This window comes from Phaethon aethereus, assembly GCF_964289735.1.
Source record: "Phaethon aethereus genome assembly, chromosome: 1".
Lineage (NCBI taxonomy): Eukaryota > Metazoa > Chordata > Aves > Phaethontiformes > Phaethontidae > Phaethon > Phaethon aethereus.
Window position 1 is genome coordinate 195,937,738 of NC_138575.1, and position 16,530 is coordinate 195,954,267.

General features: G+C 37.6%; 1 protein-coding gene across 4 annotated transcripts in view; it reads right to left on the reverse strand.

The window, feature by feature from the left end:
• The window catches only part of NBEA (neurobeachin), a gene marked incomplete at its 3' end in the record, with an annotated part of 516,829 nt that overhangs the window by 178,578 nt on the left and 321,721 nt on the right, over positions 1 to 16,530 (reverse strand). The gene's annotated exons all lie outside the window — the stretch shown is intronic.

Genomic DNA, 16,530 nt, shown 5'->3' on the forward strand with positions numbered 1-16,530 from the left:
TATTAACAAGGTAAGACTATGCAGAGATTCAGAAAAGACTAAAATAGGACAAGCACGGTGAGGAAACTTTGGTGTGCATCTGTGTGTGTGTTTTTAAGGAGCACAATAAAAACGCTGGTGTATGGACATGTGCCAATTACCTCAAAGGAATTCATAGGAATGTCTTATCCTTTCTTCTTGCCTACAGCTGACTTCTTCTATTCAGACTGATGGTTCCTTATGGCAGGAGATATACCATCTTACGTTTTGGGAAGGTCCTACTAGCGCTTGCCAGAGTTTATTTGCGTGATGTAAGAAATTAATCATAGTGTGGTCAAATGATAGTAGCTTTCATATCATAAACAGCTTTCATGTGTTGTTGTGACATCTGCACGGTGTGTCTTAGATGGGGAGAGGTCCTTAGTTTTGTTTGCGGTACTACAGATTCATAGTAGCCTTAGGAGAGAAAGCTTTCTGTTGTTTTCCTAAACAGAAAACCCCGCATCTTCACCTTGGACCACACAAGATATGGGCATCTCCAGTTCTGCCAACCAAGAAATAAAACCCAAACCCAATCTTCCCTTTCTGTATGAAAATTTGGAGATTAGCTTACTACTAAGCTACAGAACGATGAGTGAAATCTGAGCAAAACCAGGCACGCGTGGATTTTGTTTGTCTTCCACAATGCCTGAACTTCAAATGATGAATACTCTTATGGCAGGTGTAAAATCATGAGGTAAACCCCAATATAAAACACATGGCCTCATATTAATACAGGGCAACTAAGAGGAATATAGTAAGCAGATAGGTTAGTGAAGATAGACACAGGGAAAGGAACTGATGTGTCAGGCAGTTTTGTTATTACAAACGGTGGGGTAAGTGTTACGATTTTCTCTCCTACTCTTATATGAGTCTTTTAATTAGTTTGGGAGAGTCACACCATATAAATAACAACACTGGAGGCATATTTTTCTGTTAGTGTGTTTACTCTGTTTGAAGATGACTGTCAGCATGCCACTTGATATTGGACTCCACTCTAGGCTGAGACAACATCATGTTTTACATTGCCTAATACTAACCTTTTGTATACTATTGCTATTATTTATGAAACTACAGAGCAGGTAAAGACAAACAAGTAAGCCAAACCCCATTTTTTTTCACCAAGGCCAGAATTAAGGACAGCATCTCTAATCTTCCCATTTGTTGCTCTCTCCATTAGGATCATACTGATAGTGATTAAGAAAATACTGATGCCAATTATATACTAAAACACTATGTTTTGCTGTGTTCAGTTATTAGGCTGTGATCACTGCCTCACTTTCATAGGTTACTACTTAGTACAACTAACTGTAATTGTTCACCAAATTTAAAATTGAATCAAGTAACTAATGGTTGGAATAATTTTCAGTATTATGTATAAGCTTTTGGGTTTCTTGTTTTGCTTGGTTTTTTTTGTTTATTTCTTTCTTTGTGTTTTATTTTTGCTTGCTTGTTTGTTTTTTTCCTCCCTAATTCACGAAAGGAGCAAGAATTGTAGGAGTTTGGAAAAACACAAAGGAGTAATGAGCTGTAACAGACCTTCAGTTTTATTACATCAGAATTGTCCTGAGTATTTAATCGCTAGATCAGGATCTTGTTACACTTGTGTTTGCTACAAGGGAGTTTAGCATCATTTGACACAAGTAATAGCTCCTGCTGTGAAGCATTTGACACTAAAGGAGACCGGGCATGAGATGAACTAATACAGTGGAGGAAGGAAGCATGAAAATACTGTTCTCTTCCTTTTTGGTAATTCTAGTGAGTGCTATGAAAGTTTCTGAGCTTTATAAAATGTGATAATCATTAAATGAATAACTTCAAAAGTACTAATCTGGAGTAATCATAGAGTCAACCATTTCTGTAGTAACTGATTAGATTAGTGGCAGTCCTTTAAAATTATTTATGCATGAAGATGTATTTTTAAAATTACAAGGAAAAAAAGTTCCAAGCCCCAAATTATTACTAACACCTAAAATTCATCAGAAGAACCTAAATTTAGGGTGTTCTAAATCCCATGTGATGAGGGTTCCAGTTACCAGATTACAGAAACATTGCCATACACCAATGTAAGAAACCTGGTAGAGCAGAAGGCATTAAATTAGTTTGGCAAATTTAGAGCTTAGCAACAAGACAAATGTTTCTAAAATCCATTCTGGTTTCTAATGTTAAACATACATTTATCTAAAAGAAATATAGTAAATGGCGCTTCTTTGTCTTGATAGAAAAAAGCTCTGGTTTGGCTGTTGTTTAAATTTATCACTTTGTTGAGTGCACCTCAGTTTTGCTGTACTGTACCAAACATTTATCTAAATGAAAGTGTACGAGACCCAGAGCTGCCCTTCAATCACTATATCCTTTATGAATTAGAGTTCCATTTATCAAAATTACAGCAAGAAGAGTAAGGTCTCACAGGGCTGTCTCATTACAAGGGTTGTAAACACTGTCCTTACAAAGAAATGGTTTAACACCTAACAAATCAAAAACTGATTGGGAATAGAATTTATTTGAGATCATCTATCTTCGGAAGACGTGCTGTACTGAGTGCACTTCGTGGCCTTTCTACCCATTCATCAAGAAATTAACAAGCGAATACCACAGACCACCAGATCTCCTTGGATCCTGAAAAGTGAAATATGTTCAAAACAGATCTGTCACAGATGTTCTATTTTTATATATCAAGAAAACTTCAAAAAGGTTTTAAAATAAGAGAACCTCTCCAAATAAGAATAGAAAGAAAAACAACTTGTCTCCTTAAAACCAGACAACAAACTGAATAAAAAATTATATGACATAAAACTATGTCTAGTATTGTTAACAATGATATAAAAAGGAGATATGAATAAATGAATACTTGATATTTCAGCATGTTTGAAGAAAATAAAAACTCAAGCATTTTTTCAAAGCCCCAGAAAAATTATTATGAAATGAAATTAGTTTCCAGATATTTAATTTAAAACTCTTTTTAGGACGTAAGGAGTTTGTATTTTAAAGACACAATACGGAATTGTACTAGTGTCAGTTCCTAAGTCTAATTGGAAAATGTTTCAAACCCATTAAAATAGGAAAAAAATAAAATGAGATGTCAAGAAAGCAACATTTTGACATAGGGATTCACGAAAATGGAACTGGCAGATGCTCTCAGATCTTGTCCTTATCAAGCTCCTTTTTAAGGGATATTTTTCTAGACTGGGATTTGGAAAGAAGCCCTGAAATAAGCAGCTAAGTATTTCTTAAAACTACATTTTGCAAAGAAGTTAAAGGAAATAAGTCACTCAGCTCACATTGAAGTCCAGCTGAACTTGGTGCCTTAATTTCCTGAAACCTGAAGGAAACTGAAACTGTCTTAAAGATATTTCAAGAGAATGTACGCTTAAGACTGGATAAGTGATTAAAAAAAATCCATCTTTTTTTTACACCTGTTATCATCTTGATAATATTTTTAAATGTTCATATTAAAAACTAGCTTTCTACTGTAGCTTCAGGATAACTGAAAGGATTAAAGTTTCTTTAAAACAAATTAAAGAAACCAACCAGCACTCTACAAAACCCCAGCTTCCATTAAAAGGTGTGTATTTTATATGTCTGAAAGGTTATATGAGCTGCACAATAAACTTGTATTGCCAAAAATTTACTAATCTCTCTTCCAGTAGCATTACTTTTCCTTAAACAGAAATTATTAAGCAGACGAAAAACCCCCATACCAAAACTCTCACAAAAGCCAAATAACTTCCTAAGAACGAGAGGATCTCATATTATTTTGCAGCTACAGTCTCTAGAAGTATTTAATACAGGCAATATTTAAACAACATTTTTGGGCAAGTTTGTAACATTTGAATTTTTTGCGTCTCTATTTTCAGTTAAATTCCCTGTTGGGTTCTGTAGGTCATAACAGGTTCTAGGGATTCAATCTAAATTTCAAAAAGGTTGTAAGTGTCCAAACCCACAAAACTGTCCCTAAATAAAATTCTAAAATCAGCCATACAAACATAACATATTGTTGATTACATTTATGTTTATGTATGCTTATTTTGTTAGACATTACACCAATTACCATGACTTCATTGAACACAGGAAGGGAGTTTTCAGTTCTCTCTTTACTTCTATCCACTTATTATATATTCAAATATAGCATTTAAATTTTTTCTCTTTGTATTTAGCATAAAACGAAGTTAAAAATATGTCTAATTTTAAGAAAAGTTTGCTTGGTCATACTGTAACCAACAAAAGAAGACTACTGCTTCTTATAAAGTTGTTTCCATAGTTTACTTCAACGAATTACCGATAAGGCAATTTATGCAGTGAGCGCTCTTTGATCTTTGAAGAGAGATGGCAGAATGGAAAGTTAACCTCATTTTAATGTTACCTAAATATACTGACAGGAAATTCTAATGTTTCCAAACATCTGGAAATCTGCTTCATGGGATGGTGTTCTTCTTTTCTATAAGAAAGCTTTTTCATATATTGTCTTTTACAGTTTTATGTGGCTTCTAAAGGAGCATTTTGACATAAATAAAGTCTGTTCTCTTTACAGTAAAATGCTGCATTTAATTAAAAACTCTCTTTTATAGCAGCTAAAGTACAGTTTTTGGGAAGCTTAGCTCTCTTCAGAAACTTTTAAGGGTAAAGTTGCTTTTACCTCCTTACGGATCAATGGTATGTACCGCTCTGTAGAACGCTGCTTTTGTTGCCAAATTTTAATCACCTAAGGTAGTTTTTAATATTGTATTAAATAAAGGAATTCAGAATTCATTCTTCACAAAAGGCTACCTGTTAGGTCATGATGTGAAACATGAAATTATATCACAGGTAAAATATAATTTATGAACAGAGTTTGAAAGAGCTAAGCTTTTTCTTGGACGAGTTTTTTTGTTTATTTTACAAACTCTAACTTTTACTGGAAGGATCAAGCTTATGTGCTCACAGAATTAAAATGCAACACTATTATCTACCTTTTTTAGTCATTCAACATTATTAATAGTTGAAAATACTCAATAAAAAGCTTAATGAGATAATCCTCCTGCTTTATATATTCTAACAGATTAAGTCCCTACTTTCATTGCTGATCTTTACTAACTTGATTAGGCACCGGGACCCTCGCAGTGGTCACAGTTATGGAGAGCAGCTGCTTGGGAGTCTGTAAACTGACCTCTACAAAACTCACTAAGATTAAATCATCAGCATGGTGACCACTCTACCCCAGCCTAATATCTTTCCGCACGGCTATAGAGCCAGCCTCCTAGGACTGCGTTCACTCCGTGGGAAACGTACACCACGTATCCCTGGGTCTGCTCAAGAGACCGGTCTCCTGGCTTTGAGTAGCAGAGCGGTGCTGGCATATCATGATGAACTGTCCCCACCTGTGTCTGCTAGAATTATTATTTAAATTGCAATGTGTTTCTGGAACTGGCAGCTTTGACTGGCATACAATTTAGTTTCCCTAGAGAATCAGAGAAGTGATTGTTATTAAAGGAAGGCTGGTTTTAATAGATTTAATAAAAGCCAGAGGAATCTAAATCATATTTTCATTATTAAGGATCTTTGAAGAAATGAGGGAGAAAACCTAGGAAAATCGTGTAGAAATTAAAAATTGCATACATTTGTATGGGAAATTACTTCCAGCAAAAGTAAACCCAAATCACATTCTTGTTTTCTATAATAGATAAATACCTGAAAATTTAATCATAGACATTCCAGACATTTTACTCCAATTTTAGTACATAATATCTGACCAAATGATCTTCTTTATGTGAGACATTTGTAAATAAATACTTTAGTGTTGTATACATTTTCCTCTTAAAAATTCTCAGATGTTTTGCATTGTAAAAATGAGACTGACACAAACTATTACCAAAGAGGAGACTGAGAATATGTGCAAGGCCAAAATGAACAGGTTTCTGAGATGAGGTTGAGAGCTTTTTAAACAATAAATACTTGTAGTTAAAGTTAAAGTGTTGTATATGAATATAAAAGCTCCTACACAAAATAAAGATTAAGTTGCTGTTGGACACTCATTATTTTTGTTGTTTATAGATAGGAAAACTGAGGTTCAGAGTGGTTATGCAATAAATTTCTAGAAGTCATCAATATTATCGTTATATTTATTTGAGCTTTCAGGTGTTCTGAGCATGTGAGAAAGAATCCTGCGCTGGTTCAGTACCGACCATAAACGCCAGTGGGTGATAGAATCGGATATGGCCAGTCCAGCAAACGTCACAAGGCATTTTCAGGCTCCTGAAGGGCAGTCTTCATTCTGACTGGAACCAGAAGAAGTCCTTCTAACAGGAACTTAAAACAGTCAAATGTTTATATTTGGATTAAGATGTAGTTTGCCACTGTAACTTGTACACACAAGAATGGATTCATATTTCATGACTGATGACCTTTACAAATCCCTGTCAGTTTGAAATGCAGCCTCTCGGTGTGTAGTTTGATAAATTGCAGAAAGAAACCAAATTCTCTGATATGCTGTGGATCACTTAAACTGGCAAAGATGATACACGAGGAAAATAATTAAGAGCAATAAAATTTTTCTAACTGTGTTTCCAGCCATTTTACAGAAGTACAGTAATAGCTGAGAGGAAAATAACTACATCACACCAACAGTTATTGCTCACAGTGGAAAGGACATCAAGGACACTTGCAAGTAAGAGAATTGGATCAATATTAACGCGATTTTCATTTCATGCTTCCCCAACTCCAGTAAGCTGACAATATACTCTGATTATGTGAACTGCCTCTGAGTAACATAGAAAAGGTTATTAGAGCAAGAGGTGGAAATGGAATGCACTTTTTATATTGACAGGTCTGCTAATAGAGTGTACTGATTTTCAAAGCCGCGCAATGCATTTTCACAATTTAGTTTTGACAGCAAAAAGGAATTTCATTTATCCTTAATTCAAAATATTCACATGTAAGCAAAAGTTTCTTAAGACGTGCCACTGAAGAGGGTAATCAAACTATTTCAATAGAAAAATGTAATTAATAAGGTAAGAAGCAAAAGGTGATTGAATTTAAATATGTATGACATGATAATGAAATAATGAAATAAATCTGCTAAACGAGGCATTCTACACTTTTGAAATAGCATCTGATAAAACGTTTTTAACATAACATATAAACAAAAAATATGTCATGTCTTAACATTAAGGTCTGGATTATGTCTGGAAAGCTTTAGATTAGTTCTGAGTTTGAAATACCTAACCCAAGCACAGTCTCCAGGAAAAGCCATGCTCTGACTCTATCTGCTTGCAGACCCTAAAGACAGGATCAAAGTTGCCGGACTTCTAAAGAGGCACACCCAGAGGAATTGCACCCGCATATGCTAGCCTCAATTTTGCTTCCTGCTTATAAAAAATTCTAATTGAAAAGGCTAATAATGATAAAGCCTTGGGAAGAAATGAAACGCTGTTTGGAAATACAAACACTTGGTGTTTGCTAGCAGCCCAGTGGTAATGCAGTGGCATGAGAAACGTGATCTTATCTTCCGTTACCGGGGTATTCTACACCAACATTTCTAACCCTTACCTAACATTTGAAAATTAGAATATCCAAAACAGGAGACTGGTCCGAACTCCAATATTTTAAAAAAGAAAGATGTATCTGTAGTGTTGTGGTCTGTCTTCTAATTTTTGAATTCTCCCCCTCTGTGGACAAAGCATGGGCAATTATGTCTTTGCTAGAAGGCAGTTTTGCCCCTCACCACTTCAGCTGTTGCTATCAGATCCAAACAAGATCAGCTCTTTGGAAACAGCCACTGTACAGACACATAATAGGACAGCTAAAAAATTCATTTTCTAGTGCAGGGAATGAAGGTGTAGGAAGGAAGTTTAAAATTATTTTGTAGTAACTACCAGAATTCCAGTAGTTAGGTAATCATTTTAATTTCTATCAAGACTACTTATTTACAGAAGAAAGCCTCAACAGCTCGTGATCAGTGCTTTGAGGGACCCATTTGCCAACATGTCTGAAATGGTTTTTACTTTCTGGGATGGCGATATTTTCAAATGAAATTCTACTCTTTTGAGGCTTACAGAAGGAATATCTTACGCAGTCTTTACACATGCAAAATCTCCTATACATGATGTTTCCTGTAACTGTTTCTTAAAAGGATTTTCCTTGCTATATATAAATAATAAACTTGTCAATATAATAATGTCATTAGAAAATCTAGATTTACTCTCTATTACATTGTCTTTTACTGTGCAATTCCAACTGGTTCAGTGTGCTGCACTGTGGGTTTTTTTCTATACAAATTTCGTTTCGTCCTTACATAGATCACCACATCTTCAGAGCTGGCATACATCATTTTCACTTCGGCAGCAACAGTAACTGGTGGGTGGAACTGTTTCTATGTCTCTGTAGATCAGTGCCTATAGCAACACCAGACAAAGGGCAGCACCCACAGAATATACACATTTGTGAGACAGCAGTGTGGCCCTACCATTGGGATATCTGTGTTTAACTCTTAGCTCTACTAAGGGACTATGCACTTGTAACAAGACAGCACTTCTGCTTGGGCCAGGCTGTTGCAAATACATACGCTCCTAGTTCCTGAACCCAAAATGCAATTATCTATCAAATTAAAATAAAAGCTTTGCTATTTGCTTGATCTGGGACTGAATTTTACTGTTGTTTTTTTTTTTTTTCTAATTTTAACAAAAATAGCTGCAATTATAAGACATCTTTGTTTCACGCAGTATAGCAGATAAAAAGCAGAACAGTAACAGTACACAAGATATCAAGATATCATTGAGATAAAGCAGATTCTGAGGGTGTATTATTAAAACAGCTCAATGAGATAATCAACAAGATTTTCATTGTTTTGTCTCTGAAATAGGTGAATGGTAATCACTGTCCCAGGTAGAAAGCCTGTGTGTATATTAAGGAGAGCTAACTCACAGAAATCTTAGCAGCAGTCAGCAGTAACGAAAAAAAGAGAGCAGTATTTTATTTTACCTTCTGTTAAGCTGCTGTGTGGTGTCTGTGACGTCTTTCATTCTGCTTTGCAAAGATCGCAAGAGAGCGCAAACCTTCCATGCAACTTCTGGGATTCTTGCAAAATTTCTATGCTTATCTTAAATTTGCAAGCACTGGCAATACAATTTTCTATTCAGACTAGAGCTGAGATATTATGTAGAAAATATGATCAGCCTTTCTGAGGGCATGGGATTGAATGACTTTTGTGATATGGCAAAAGAGACACTGATAAAACTCTTCAAGCATTATGCATAGTTCTTTCAGCTGGGAAAGTATATCTATTGTAGACAATGTTCAGGGCTTTACAGAAATACACTGGGAGATACACTCTTTAGGCATATGATAAGGGTAAGAAAAAGTCATGTCATGATGTAGTATACATGATATGAAAAATAAAATTAAATATGTAACTGGAAACGTGCATGAAATGATGGCTGATAGAATTCTTAACAAGGTGTCTTCCTTGTCATGCTGGTTAGTGGTATATTTGAGAAGTTTTCTATAAAATGTGCTTGACTTTTAATACACTGCTTTCACTAAGTGTTTCTGCATCCCTGCCTGTACCTTGCACAATGCCGAAAGTCATAAAATTTCGGTTTGTTTCACTACACTGGTACTTTTTGCGTGTGTTCCAATGCAAACACTATAAAACGAGTAACATAAAATTAATATCTTAATATGATCTAGTAGAAATATATTTTCTCTTATAAATGTAAAATAATGCAATGTAAAAAGATAAGTAAAAACACTTTGGTATATTAAAAGATATATTGTCTCTGAAAATTAATTCCTTTATTTTTGTAATCTATACATAGCGATTCCATTTGCTTTGTGAAAGACAAGGAATCACCTGTATTGAAGAGATTCATGCAATCTGCATCTGTCAGTTTAGCCCATCTTTATCTTGCAAGTGGCCCAGAGCCCCTCAGAAACCTGAGCCTGTTGCCTGAAAGCCTGTCATGCCTCCTACTGGCTGTCAGAAAGAGTGGGAGAGGAAAGTCTTTTTAAATCTATACTATGATCTTTAATTCTAGGCTGCAGTGGTTGCAGCACTGCTGAAATAATGGCCCTCCATTCACAGAATCATGGTGTCACAGAATCATTAAGGTTGGAAAAGACCTTTAAGATCATCAAGTCCAACCGTTAACCCAACACCATCACGCCCTCTAAACCATGTCCCGAAGTGCCACATCTACATGTTTTTGAACATTTCCAGTGATGGTTCCCTGGGCAGCCTATTCCAATGTTTGACCACTCTCTCAGTAAAGAAATTTTTCCTAGTATCGAGCCTAAACCTCTCCTGGAGCAACTTGAGGCCATTTCCTCTCGTCCTATCACTAGTTACTTGGGAGAAGAGACCAACACCCACCTGACCACAACCCCCTTTCAGGTAGTGGTAGAGAGCGATGAGGTCTCCCCTCAGCCTCCTCTTCTCCAGACTGAACAACCCCAGTTCCCTCAGCCGCTCCTCATAAGACTTGTGCTCCAGACCCCTCACCAGGTTCGAGGTGCTTGAGCACCTCAATGTCCTTCTTGTAGTGAGGGGCCCAAAACTGAACATAGTATTTGATGTGCAGCCTCACCGATGCTGAGTACAGGGGTACAATCACTTCCCTACTCCCGCTGGTCACACTATTTCTGATACAGGCCAGGACGCTGTTGGCCTTTTTGGCTACCTGGGCACACTGCTGGCTCATGTTCAGCCGGCTGTCAACCAGCACCCCCAGGTCGGTCTGCCGGGAAGCTCTCCAGCCACTCCTCCCCAAGCCTGTAGCGTTGCATGGGGTTGTTGTGACCCAAGTGCAGGACCCGGCACTTGACCTTGTTAAACCTCATACAGTTGACCTCGGCCCATCAATCCAGCCTGTCCAGATCCCTCTGCAGAGCCCTGCCTACCCTCCAGCAGATCAACACTCCCACCCAACTTGGTGTCATCTGCAAACTTACTGAGGGAGGACTCGATCCCCTCATCTAGGTCATCGATAAAGATATTGAACAAGACCGGCCCCAGAACGGAGCCCTGGGGAACACCGCTTGTGACTGGCTGCCAACTGGATTTAACTCCGTTCACCACAACTCTCTGGGCTTGGCCATTCAGACAGTTCTTTACCCAGTGAAGAGTAAACCTGTTTAAGCCACGAGCCACCATTTTCTCTAGGAGAATGTTGTGGGAGACGTGGTCAAAGGCTTTACTAAAGTCCCGGTAGACAACGTCCACAGCCTTCCCCTCATCCACTAGGCGGGTCACCTGGTCATAGAAGGAGATCAGGTTGGTCAAGCAGGACCTGCCTTTCATGAACCCATGGTGGCTGGGCTTGATCCCTTGGTTGTCCTGCACATGCCCTGTGAGCGTCCTCAAGGTGAACCTCACCATAATCTTCCTTGGTACCGAGGTCAGGATGACAGGCCTGTAGGATCCTTCTTCTGGCCCTTCTTGTAGATGGGTGTTACATTGGCAAGCCTCCAGTCTTCTGGGACCTCCCCTGTTAACCAGGACTGCTGATAAATGATGGAGAGTGGCTTGGCAAGCTCCTTCGCCAGTTCCCTCCGTTGGGTGGATCCCATCCAGTCCCACAGACTTGTGAGTGTCCAGGTGGCATAGCAGGTCGTTAACTGCTTCCTCCTGGAATATGGGAGATTTATTTGGCGCTCTGTCACTGTCTTCCAGCTCAGGGAGCTGAATACCCTGAGGATACCTGGTCCGGCTATTAGAGACTGAGGCCAAGAAGGCATTAAGTACCTCAGCCTTGTCCTCATCCTTGGTGGCAATGTTCCCCCTGACATCCAATAAACGATGGAGATTCCAGCCATGTGCTTAGCAGGCTGTCCTAACCAGGTCTTCAGAAAACACCTTGCTCCATACAGGCAGAAATGGAACTTCACCTTGCATTTTTAGACCCATTTGGTCCAGCTTTGCCTTCTTTACTCAGTTATTGGTGTTATTAAACACCTTTTTCCCGTAACAAACGATACATATTTCCACTTACTCATATAGGAAGGGGAGAACGGAGTCCTGCAGTCAAGAAGACATCAAGAGTAAGAAGAATGGAGAAAATTTAAGAATGGAGTATTTTGTGCTTTTAACTATAGCCAAAGAAGATTTAAAGTGCTATTACACCTTAATATGTAATCTTAAAGCATGGAAAATAGGACGTAAGAAAAGCAGATGGTAAAAACTGAGTCCCAAGAGGTACATTCACCCAGCTGTGAAAGCTGTCCTGAAGGACTCTTAAATTAGACTTTCACTGACAGAATGTTCTTCCAAAATGTTTCTATGAGATGCACTGAATATACATGGGTCAATAACCTCTATTTCTTTCTTAATTAGCAATAGAACTGAATTAGTAGAACAAATACACCCTTCACACAGGTTTGAAAACATTTCACATCATAGTAATTTACTGGTTTTGGTAAGCAAATGACCTTCATTTGGCAAAACAGACAGATATCATGTATTCTTTTCACACGAAAATATAATCGTGGAAGGGAGAAAAATGCAGCTAGAATTCTAGGACTGGCAATGGTTCTGATTTTTACATCTTAAGAATGGTTTTGCAGGCCAGTTTGATTACCTCAAGAACATTCTGGAATCATACACTTTCAGATGAAGAAGTGAGAAACAGAACTAGTTATGTTGACTGCTGGTAAAAAGCCAGAAAGTTTTGCAGTAAAATCTATTAGCTCAGACCTATAATAGCAGCTAAAATCCAGGTCATGCCAGATAACCTGAAAATCTCAGACGAAAGGCATTTGAAACCCAACACAGAGGTTTTGAGGGGGAAAAAAAGTTTTCATATCCTATTTGGCTCTGTGAAAAGCTTGAACTAGAGTCAAGACAGAGATTCTGGCATTCAAGATTTGAGGAAATCATTAGAAAAAAATGACTATTTCATGAACCTGTACTTAAAACTTATTATAAAGCTACTATGAAATTCCTATGCTAGAAATAGCATATGACAGGGAGCAGATATTTAGAGAATGCAAAAGACCATCAGGATGCAATTGCAACTCATTTCCATCACCTAGTCAGACAGCAGAAACTCAGACACTGAGTCTTCAATACAGTTCAGCACAATAGTGTTCAGTACCCTACCTAAGCAAATTCCATTACAGTTTACACCTTGACTGTGTCTTTCATTACGGTGGGTTATAAGAATGAGGATCATCATAACAGTAGATATATTTAATGAGAATATATTTATGATTGGAGGGATCTAAGAAGTACTAGAAAGAAAACCAAGCTAAATCTAATATTTTAGATTTCATTATTCTCACAGTTAGGATTTTGCTTTGCAGATCCTTCTAGCAATACCTAATGTAAGCTCTTATTCCTGGATTTTCTTTAAACAGATTTCATTTTCATCTGTATCTGACAATTACCATGTAAAATATTAAGAGGACACAATTATGGTATCATATTTTCCCTAAAACTTTATGAGGATGAAATGTTGGAAGTTTATTTGGAGAAGCAGTGGATGGCACTGTTGGGCTACAATTATAAGGCTGTAGATGCAAATCTTAAATTGCTATGCTTAAAAAAATAGACAGATTTTTGTGACTGCTTCAGGCACATAATTTGGATGTAAACTCATTCAGAGTACACTGGAGATTTCACAATCAGATGTGGAAGTTAGTTCCCATACTGAAAGTAAGTTAGTTGTGTAATAGGAGTATTATTTTAGGTGCTCCAAGTGAAGCAGAATAGTTTACACCCTTGTCTCACATGGCAGCATGATCACATTTAGACTAAAGAACAGAGAGGACTTGATGACACATGGAAGCATTGTTATGGATTAATGACTGCATAGATATTCTTAAAATGCTCACCACTGAACATATAGTAACATACATGTGTTTTCTGTCCATAAAGTGGATGCTATTTCTTAAAACTGCTCACAATTAATTGTCAACTTGTGTTTACTTACAGATGAAAATTAAGTGCATGAATGGAGTGAGGGAACAGGTTTTCTTTTTAGTTAAGGGCTTTTGTTCTGTAGTTTCTCTTCTATTGTCATACTTAAGACATTACTTAAATAAATATTAGTTTGGGAAGTTATCTTAGATAAGGGTCATCACCTGAATTTCCCTAGAGCAATGTATTTTACAATATTGTGTGTGTTACTGATTTTCAGGATAGTGCATTAACTAAGTAAAAAAAAAAAAGACCATTTTTGCGCTCATTTAGTCACAACAAATTCAATTTCAATACTGTCCATGAGCAAATCGATATTAGAATTGGTTTATGATGATCCATACCCATTCAACACCTTCATTAATGATCTGGATGATGGGGCAGAGTGTACTCAGCAAGTTTGCGCATGACATGAAACTGGGAGGAGTAGCTGATATGCCAGAATGTTGTGCTGCCATCCAGAGAGACCTCAGCAGGCTGAAGAAATGGGGTGACAGGAACCTCATGAAGTTCAACAAGGGGAACTGCAAAATCCTGCACCTGGGGAGGAACAACACCAGGCACCAGTATATGCTGGGGATCACCCAGCTGGAAAGCAGCTCTGCAAAAAAGGACCTAGGGGTCCTGGTGAATACCAAGTTGAACATGAAGCAGCAATGTGCCTCTGCTGCAAAGGTTAAGGGTATCCTGGGCTGCATTAGACCAAGCATTGCCAAGTAGGTTGAGGGAGGTGATTCTTCCCCTCTACTCAGCACTGGTGAGGCCACATCTGCAGTGCAGTGTCCAGTTCTGGGCTCCCCTGTACAAGAGAGATATGGACATACTGGAAAGTCTAATGAAGGGACACAAAGATAATTAAGGGACTGAAGCATCTCTTATATGAGGAAAGGCTGAAATAGCTGGGACTGTTCAGCCTAGAGAAGAGAAGGCTCAGGGGGATCTTATCAATGTACATAAGTACCTGATGGGAAGGTGCACAGAGGATGGAGCCAGGCTCCTTTCAGTGACAGGACAAGAGGCAATGGGCAAAAACTGACACACAGGAGGTTCGCTCTGAATATTAGGCAACACTTTTTGACTCTGATGTTGACTGAACACTGGCACAGATTGCCCAGGGAGGCTGTGGAGTCTCCATCCTTGGAGATATTTAAAAGCGGTCTGGAGATGGTCCTGGGCAACCTTCTTGAGCAGGTCCCTTCCTACCTCATCCATTCTGTAATTCTGTGATATGTAAATCTACATTTCTTAAAAATGTAAATAATAAAATAAATAAAAAGTTTTATGAAGCTTAAAGTATCTTGTTGTCAAGGATTTTATTTCTAGTATCAATCAAATATTTCTGCTCAGTTTTGGTTTTAAGTCCATGAGAAATTACATTAGAAGATCAGTCTTGAACATCAAGATATAAGGAACCTAGGGTTTTATAAATATTACTGAAGATTAAGTTCCGGCAGCTGTCTGCTTTAAGCTCTGGCTCCATTATAAGAATCACAGAACCCTTGAGGCTGGAAGACACCTCTGGATTGCCTAGTCCAACCTTCCACCCAAAACAGGGTTAGTTAAAGCAGGCTGCCCAGGACCTAGGCAAGCTGAGTTTCCAGTATTTCCAAGGATGGAGACTACACTTCTCTGGACAACCTGTTCCATTGTTTGACCATGATAAAAAAGTTTTTACTGATGTTTACATAGAATGTTCTGTATTTCAGTTTGTGCCTGTTGCCTCTTGTCCTGTCACTGGGCACCACTGAAAAGAGTCTGACACCATCTTCTTCTTCCCAACAAGTATTTATTATACATAACTATATGGCCCTCTTGAGCCTTCTTCCTCCTTGGCTAAAAAAAGAATATCTAAAGCATATCTGGATCAGTTTAAAAGTAAAAGTAAGTAAAAAAGAAGCCTACAAAAAAATCTACAAACTCAATCCTGACAGCAAAATTGTTCATATAGATATAGTATAGAAAGCAATATTTTATAGACAAAACTGAAAGCATAATTTGGTATTTAATCTCTTACATGGTACATATAGAATGCTCTCATTGCAGATACAGCTAGAAGAGTAACTGGTTTTTATGCAACTAGTGGGCCTGCTGGCAAAACTCTGATAAGTGATGATCCAGTATCAGTTGTCTTCAATTTGCTTTCTGTTTTGCATTAGTTACTGAAAAAATACTGCTTTCCTAAAGAGAGTTCTGAAATCAGTTTTGTTGAAACTGTTCTGGAAATAATGGTAGGCATTTTCAGTAAGTACAGAAAAAAGATAGGGTGAAGATAATGAATTCAGAGGACTATATCAAGCTGAGAAAAAGTAAATTTTTTTTTTAGAGATACACAATTTACGCAGTAACTTTGACAGACAGTCTTGAATTTAGTGTAAACAATGGTGGTATTTTCACCAACATGAGACAACTCTAGGTTGTTAGCAATATCATTAGTGTTAACAACCCAATATATCAAAGTGTAGAACCCAAAATCCAGTATGTCTGGAAATAAAGCCTAGCTTATAAGTGGGCATTCAGACTTCCTAGAATAAGGCATTTAATTTTACAGAAAAGATTCTGAACAGAGATGATGAAATTAAGCATCTCCAGTTCATGGGACATTTTGATTTCTTCAAATGTCTCAT